This window comes from Mycteria americana, chromosome 1, assembly GCF_035582795.1.
Source record: "Mycteria americana isolate JAX WOST 10 ecotype Jacksonville Zoo and Gardens chromosome 1, USCA_MyAme_1.0, whole genome shotgun sequence".
In the NCBI taxonomy this organism is placed as follows: Eukaryota; Metazoa; Chordata; class Aves; order Ciconiiformes; family Ciconiidae; genus Mycteria; species Mycteria americana.
Window position 1 is genome coordinate 205,194,649 of NC_134365.1, and position 9,002 is coordinate 205,203,650.

Sequence of the window (9,002 nt, forward strand, 5' to 3'; positions counted from 1 at the left end):
AACTGAGAACATGACTCATTCTGCTCTGCTATTTTTTCAGAAGACCATTAACTAGAATTGGTTGCAATATTTTTCTGTGGAAAGTGTTACTGGGAGAAAATGGAACTTCCATTAATTCAAAATGTTGGCAGGGGAGTTGGATTCTGACATTTCAGTACCGAATGTGCTTGGCTTCTATGTGGCTGAAGCTAAAGCTAAGGAAGGTCTAACCTATCCTGAAATTTCAGGGATTTTTGCCCTTGCCACAGCTGTCTTTAAGCCTGGTTAACATTTTCCAAGAAAGAGACTGATAATTTGCTTATTCCTGTTATCAAAATTATTCCGGAAAATTATTCCAGAATGTTTAGATGGGAATTTGAATAACTCTGGTATGTGGGAGTCAGTTCTGATCTACAGTAGATTTGGGAATACTGTGTGTCAACCAGGAAATTATGGTAAAGACAGTTCTCAGAGTCTTTTTAGCTGGGAGAGTTACTCTTCTATTAACATAACACTGCATTTTGAGATCTCTCTTTGTCCAATAAAGCTCTTTTATGTGACTGTATGAATGTAAGGAATGCCTTCAGCTTAATGTCGTATGCAGTCCAGATAATTCCAGCACAGAAGGATACAATAGGAATAAAAAAAGGTACAGACAAGGACAACAACGATTATGAAAGCTGTTGCGTATCTTCCAGAAACTAAATAGGCAAGAATTGCTCAGGTTTGAAAAGACGACTGTGATAAAGATCTCTGAATACTGTGGTGAAAGGGGATAGACAATGATTATTCTGTGTTTCTTACAATGCCAGAATTAGAGGCCATTTAATGAGGTTACAGGCAGCAGATTAAAAACAAGTGATGCAAGAGAAAGTACTTTTTTTCATAGAGTGTGTAATCAAATTGTGGCTCTCGGTGCCAACAGAACATTTCAGAGACTAAAATAGAAGCAATTAGAAAAGCTGATGGAGGGTAGATTCATCAGCTGATTTTAAACATGTTGAACTGCATGCTATTGTCAGCTCAGGAAGCCACTAATCCTTTGTTGCAGGAGTCTGGGAGAGTGTACCAGCCAGAGGTCTCATAATACTTTTTTATGCTCTCCCTTGTGTAGCATTCCCATAGGATATTGTTGCATACAAGTTGTTGGGTAGATGGACCTTTCAAGAAAAAGTCTGGGTTTATATTCTTATATGGGAGACACTGGAGGAGGAGAGTCCAGGATATTCTGCAGGCTGAGAGAAGAATGGGAGGAAGAGAATTTGAAAGTCATACCAGCACCAGGAGGAGATAGTGTAATGCACTGGAAACTTATTGTTAATACATGGACTGGACATCAGAGTTGGTCTGGGGGAGGAGAGGTGGGCTGTCTTCTGGGACCAAGCATACAAGGTAAGGATTTTAGACTGAAAAGGATAGTGGCTGGAGCAGGAAAGGCCATCTGGTGATTTTTCATTGGGGGACAAATCAAAAAGGTAGATTTCTGCTGAAATGTCTCAGCACAAACAAGTTTCATGTGATCTTTCACAGAATTTCCCCTGTTCCTAGGAAAAAAAGAACATGTGGACCAAGGAAATAAATGAAGACCCAATGATGGGCCGAGATTAGTGTTACAAGAAAGGCTTGGGGGTCTGTCATCATCTTGATGGGGAAAACACTCTGTCATATGTTGACTCTACCTGAGTACCTGGAGCACAGGCATTGCGGGATTAAGTCTGAGACACTGTAAATAACAGCTTTAAGCAAAAAGGGTTGTTTACATTTTCTTACATGTAATATCCCTCCCTCATTTCAGTACAGAGGCAGAGAAAATTAGATAATAGAACTGAATAGAGCTATTCCTGTAGGAACACAGACAAATTATTTTCTCCACTCTGTGTGTGTGAGCAAATCACATACTTTAATTCTGTTTTACTAGCCTCCTAAGATGTAGCATGTGTGAGATGCACAGGCTAAGTGGAACAGAAACTGAAGTTGAGGACCACTTTGATTCAATATTTTCATTAAAGGCCTTAGTACAGAGGAGAAGAAATTGTATCTGTTGATGGCACAAAACTGGGAGTTGTTATCAACACAGCAAGAGCCAAACGAAATAAGGGAAGAATGGAGTGACCTTCAGACCACATAAAATAGAAGTAGGATGAAAGGATAAGTAATGTGTGCCAAGATTAATTGCAGGTATTCCTGTAATAACTGGAAGCTCATAACTTAGAAATGACAGAAGACGAAAAAGAGATAGAAGGGTACTGACTGAGAAGCGTATGATTATAGCCACTAATGTCATATGAAAAAATCAAATGTAATCCCAAGAGAGATGTTTCTGATAAGATACAGGGAAATATCAATGTCATTGCACAAGGTACAAGTGGGATCATACCTGGAATACTGTGTGTTATTCTGATTCTTTGCATTCAGGAAATCAGTGTATTCCTGTGATTGACAGCAAGGTAAATCCTAAGGGAAATATAATTATTTAATTAACCTGTTTCTTTTCCGGTGGACCATGCATCTTTTAAAGAGCATATATAAAAAACATATTAAGCGTGCCTGATGCAATAGTATGTCTTTGAGTAGAGAATATAGCACCATCACAAATGTTCAAAGTGCTCACATTGCTTGCTGCTCTGTTAGGCTAAGGGGGCAGAAAGTGATGCAGCTTAAGAACGTAGCCAAGAGATAGAAAAGGCCATCTAGCGTATCTCTCGACATATCCAGGTTGTGATTCTCTGTACCTTTTCCTGTTTCATGTGATGCTAGAATCAACAGCTGAAGGACCTTCAGCCACTGCCTGTACTCCTGACTTTTCTTAAAAATGTGAGAAAGTTAGTTAAATATCAGTATTTGTGCAAGAGATCTTGGTTCAGCTTCCTAAACACAGACCTCTTCTGCATTTGAGATGCCCTAGTTCACCTTGTTTGGCCTCTAGCTCCTAAGTGGCCAAAGGACTTCTGTAGATCCTGGGCCATATTTACCAATGCCACATTGATCCAATGCCATAAAATGACACTGTATTCAGGCAACTGAATTAATTACATCATGCTGAGGTTATCATTGATTTCCCAGACAAAACCACCACACTGTTTGAAGGGAAAACTAGCTAACCAAAGATCAGAGGTCTTTTTATCAGTGTACAAGGTGACTTTCACCAGAGTACATTCACAAATGATAAAATAAAGCTTTGCATATGGTCCAGAGAAATATTAAAAGAAGTTTGAATAATATACCTAACATGGTAATATAATGATTTGAGTACTTGTACAAGCAAGTAAAACAGAACTGTGATTCGGTTTATTTCATTTGACCCTGAAAATGTCTCTTTTAAGTCCATGGAAATAGGCATAATATTATACAATTCACATTTTTTCCTCCCATCTCAGTTATTTCTGCTAATAGTAATCCCTTGCTCTGGCTGTTATTTCTTGTATAACATGCTTTATTGTAATTACTTTCAGAAAATCAATATAATCCTACAGTGCACAGATCCAGATAGACTGCTTGTCCTATGGTGGCGGCGAAAGAACAAATATTGCTTTTATTTCAGTTGTCTGTCTGGAGCTGTCAGAGTTTATTATGCTGCACATGCAAGTGGTGGTGTTCAGAAACGCTTGCAGCAGTACAGGAAGCCGAGTGCAATGCTCTTCAGCCAAAAAGACTCTTGATTATGTTATTGGCAATCTTCAATTCCCTGTCACAAAGTCCTGTGATTGGCAGCATGTGGCTGGTCAGCTCTGAGTTTCATAAACTTCAGAAGGTCCCTCCACAGTGACAGCAGCCTGGCGATGTGTCAGGTAAGAAGGAGACCTGTTGTCACACACCTGAGTCGTTACAGGGCAGGCCATAGAGGTTGTTACTGATATTATTTACTTGTTCCAATACACCTATAAACACCCCTTCCCAGTTTTAGGACTGAATATTATGTATCTATTCCTTTCTTTTCTTTTTCTTTCCTTTCAGGTATTTGCCTTGGGAAATGCTAAGCTGGATAATGAGTTATGACAAACTGCTCAGCTTCATTTCTCACTCAAGAAAGACTTGAGCACTGGATGCATTTACAGTTTCTGACCCATAGTCCAATTCTTTCAGGTCTGAAGACACCAGAGTGTTAGAGCAGTTGATTTTATTTTCCATTTACGTTATTAAGCACTCTATTATCAGAATACCAACAAGACATCTTGTGCTAGATATCCCAGACTCTAATAGAGTCTTTACCCAAATGGACTCAGAGCTTCTTCAGCTCTCTCGCTAACACACAGAAACATTTAAAAATGCTCAATGCATTGGGAAAATGCTCTGAAATTTCACACTGCTTCTTCTCCAACCATAGAAACATCACCATCTGAGGTGAGAGAGCCCAGTTTGGAGTCAGAGCCACATCTTCCTCTCATATTAATACCTTTATAGATTGCAGGCTGATCCCCCCTTCCATACTCCGAGTTGCCTCCTTCATTACAAACTTGTGGTCAGCTGGAAGTATTTGTAAAAGGATGTTTCATAAGAACTTTATATATTGCACCTGGTTATTATGATGAACAAGAGACTTCCCATTAAGATCTTTAACTATGTGTTCAAAAATGCAACTGTCACGGTTTGGATGACATGGACACCTGTATTTTTACAGGTTATGTTAAACCTTTGTTTTTGTAAGCGTATTATCACAACTGAATGGTATTTGCTCTTATTCTGTATTATTTCAACAGCATTATTTCCAAATGAGATATTCTTACAAGTGGTACATACACAGCAAGTTCTCCATGGAAGAGTTTTAGGACTTTATTTATAAAACCTTTAGTATACTGTAGCTGTAGGCAATACAAATACTAAGTATCTCCATTTCAAAGGACTTTAGAAAACACTGGGATGGCTGAAGTCTTTGAGAAGCCTACACAGTAAATCCTGGCTATGCAATGCAAACATGCAAATGTGTCAAATTAAAATTTGTGTGTGTGCGCACGTGTGTTGTATTACATACAAGGCTTGCTTTATTGCTGATTACGTCTATGTACAAAGCAGTACACAGCTGAGTAATGATATCTTCCAAGAATGATGCATGAAATCAGGCTTATGCTAGAATCTAGAACTGAGTTCAAACAGAAATGAGCACAAATCCATCGGAAACAGCAGTCTAGAAAAAAACTGGAAGGTGGAAGAAGGAGATGGGGTATAAGCCCCTAGGTAGGACTTCTTAGGGGCAAAAGAAGAGAGATGCTGCTGTTACCTGTAGAAAACTGTTCAGAAATCTATTATCAGGAGGTGCTGAGCTTCTGTTTAAATCAGAAAAGAAAAATATTGCAGCCCATTATATAAATCTGCTGCTGAAAACCCATCAATAGCAGTAATAATAATCTTGAATTCCAGGATAAGCGGGGGTTTAAAATTAGCTTGAGCATTGGAGACTGTAGTTTATAAGGAGAAAAGAATTATCTCTTGACGTCTGTGCTGGCATTCAAGGAAGGAAGACAATTTTTTGCTTCCAGTAAAGAGAAGATTATTGGCAGAAAAAGGAAGGATTATTCTTCACTTTAGGCTCAGACTTATTTTATATTGGAATCAAGCAAAATTCTTCTCTATCTCAGAAAAAACTATGAATTTCTCAGACACTCTGGAAAATCAAGACGTAATCAATTTTAATTGTATAGCAATTCAGCAGATCAGATATAGCAGATCACTACCTCCAGGAAGTGTAATGTAGATTAACTGTAAAACTTGGCTGAGTAAATGTCAGTGCCATACCTGATCTGTGACACTAGAAGCGTGTGGTAAATCAATATTGTCTTAATTACAGTTTCTTGAGGCAAATATGTAGTAGTCAGAGAAGGATGGCATATTTAGCTTTAGTATAATTTATAAAAGCTTAACTAGTTCATTAATAAATTCATTGTCTGCAAATCGTTAAAAAAAACACTCGAGGTTTTCCCATACTACTAATCTAACTAGGACATTCCTGGTGGAGACTGCATAATGGGCTTTGGTCAGACCCAGGAGTCACCATGCTTCAGTGTTAATATTGCAGAGACCCAGAGAGATCGTGGCATTAGGGTTCACCATGCCCGTATAGTGTCCAACAGCAACACCCAGGCGGAGGGTGCAGGGGTGAGTGCCGCTGGTTTGCAAAGCGCTGTTTCCCCTTCTCTTGGCTGCTGGAGTATATCTTTGTGGCAACCACTGTTCATCATCTCACATCACATCGAAGTAGTGAATGTATTGCAATGGTTTCACAACGTGATTTGGAAGCAGAGAAAGCAAGTCTTTTTGCACCATCTGAAGCATTTTCCTGACCACGAGTTAACGTGTCGATATGGGGTGGATGGTGCTGCTCCAGTGACTGTAGTGCCCGGAGCCAGCCAGCTACTGGGGCAGCACCACCACGGAAAGGGTGGAAGCCCATGAGCCTCCTGCCCAGGGCTTCAGAACAAGAGTGGCTGGAGAAATGGAGCAGATGTAGTGTGATGACAGGAAGGTTTCAGCATTGACGCTTATGCCAAGGGCTGGCGTGAGGGCAGGCAGTTGCAAAGAAATACAAGCGACTGCCCTCAGCCAAGTCTTCACAACATATTCACAACATGAACAGTGTCATGTTGCCTTTTCTAAAACAGGCGATCCCAAGCCTCTTCTGGCTTTATAGCAGCTGGCAACACTGTTTGATCAATATCCCCATCCCTGAGGACATCACAATTTCCTTGCAGAACAAAGCCTGAAGGAGAAAATGCTTGTTGAATCTTAAAAATGACCAGCTAATCACCAACAGGAGCCTTCGTTAATGGCCACACATGGCGTTCACCTGCTGATGCGTGGCTTCACTGCACGTTGCCGCACACTCACGTGGCAGGGGCAGGCTGCTCTGTGCAGCACGGGGAAGCGGGAGGTGGTCAGCAGTACGCAGGAGCAGAGAGTGAGAGAGCGACCAGTGTCAAGGAAGATAAATCCCCTGTGGACTGTCACAGCCAATGCTGTGGGTATAACCTCGCCCCAGAGAGCGGGTAGGCAGTGGGCTGTGGTGGTCCCTGCTCCTGCTCTTGTCACCCTGCGGCAGCCATGGGCTGCTCCTAGTGCTTGTTTCTCCATGGGGGGAGCCACAGCTGGATTTTTTTAAATTATTATTTTTTACCTGGTTTAGGGCTCTCTACAATTTTTTTGAGGTGTGGAGCAGCCCCAAAAGAGAGAGTTTATGATGCTTAAACCAGGAGAGTAGTAACACCCAATTCACTTTAAAAATAAGTTTGATACTTCCATTAAGAGAGTTTTCATTGCCACAGCTGCTGTTGTTTCCTACACATTTCTACATGCTGCGTGAAGGGTGCTGAGACATTACTGCTTCATCACGCCTTTCCGTTTTGGTGCCTCTTCCTGGGCATTTCCGGACAGGGTACCAGTTCACATGAACCTTCAGGCTGGCCCAGCAAAGCTGTTCATACCTGTGTGCCCAGAAAGCCCAGCAGAGACCCCAGCCCCACAGGCCCCAGAGAGCTGTTGAGGCTTTGGAAGGACCCCAGAGACATCGCAATACATACCAACAGGACAGGCGAGCAAGGCAGGAGGAGCAGAGGCAACGCGACGGCTCGCCTGCTCCCAGGCAGCGCTCCGCCATGCTGCTCCTCCTGGGTACAAAAGCGGTCATTTGAAATAAACACTGAGCCAAAGCCAAACCTTTTTTTTCTGAAAGACACTTCTCACTCCACTGTCCCTCCTCTCTGATAACTGTTTAACGCTACAGTATTTGTTTGATTAAAGAGGACTCAAGGAGCTGCTACTCAGAGGTCACTGCAAAATACAGTGGTGGATTTCACTACTATTCATGCATTAATATCGCAAGATAATCTTTACAACCTCTGTTGCTAATGAGTGCAGGCAGCTCAGCTCACTACCCATCTCACTGCCCAGTGAGAACTCCTCTGCCTGTAGCAGTACTATCACTCATTTTCTTCCCTTATGTAAATAATTAATGCCATGAAAATGCATTCCTTCTTTAAGCCGTGTACTGCAATTTTCAATATCACTCCATACAGTTAGGATCTTAGTTCCTTAATTAGTCTCTGATGTAGTAAATTTTGAGAAATGTGGGATCTTGCTCAGAAATTAATAGACGAGTGAAATGACTCACTGATTGCAATTTAGGCATGCTCGCAATTCCTCCTCCCTCCCCACACACCTCAGTAGATGATGTGGTGTAAATGGAGAAATGGACCAAGAAGAAAATGGTCTTAAAAGGAGAAATGTGGTGGAGAAATGCAGTAAAAAGTAAATACTTATGTAAAGGCTAGGAAAACAAAATAGCTATGAAAAAAGAGGAGAGAAGGATCCAATTAACCAAGGCTAAAGTATACAGAACTATTCAGAACTATTTTAATAGCCTCTACTGCAGAGGTTAGGAAAGCAAACAGGTGACAAGAAGTACAGGCAGGTAAGTGAGGAACAGCCTGTTCCACAGTGAGACTATTCCACAGTCACATCAGATTGAGAAAAAGTAATGGGGAGGATGACATAAAGACAGGAAAGGCTGCCTTCCTGGTGAAAGGAAACTGGTGCTTTTATCTTTTATGCAGATTCATTATTTTTTAATGCAGCTTCATTTGCCATTCCACAGAGAAAAATGCTGTTCATAATTTAACTTTTTTTTTGTTTTCTTGCATGGTCCTGATTGGGTTGAGCTGAATTTTCTTCCAATTTCTCTGTAGCAACTTCCACCAAATATATACATTATTGTTATTATTACATAATTGTTGACTTCTTGATTATTTACTGAACAATCAGGCCAAAACAATCCTTGATTTTTTTTTTAAATGGCTCATGACTGCAGATTTTTTCAGTTTGACACATTTGGTGACCATTTCTTCTACAAAGAAAGTTCGCCATAGACAATTCATTTTTACAGTGGTGAAAACATAAAGATTCTTTTCTTGGCATACTCAGAGAAAAAAAAAGGATGCAGGGGAAGAACTTGGGTGAAGTGAAAAAAGAACTAGAGAATGAGGTCCAAACAGATGTGGCTTCAGCCAGTGAAAAATGTAAGAGTAATATGCCATGAG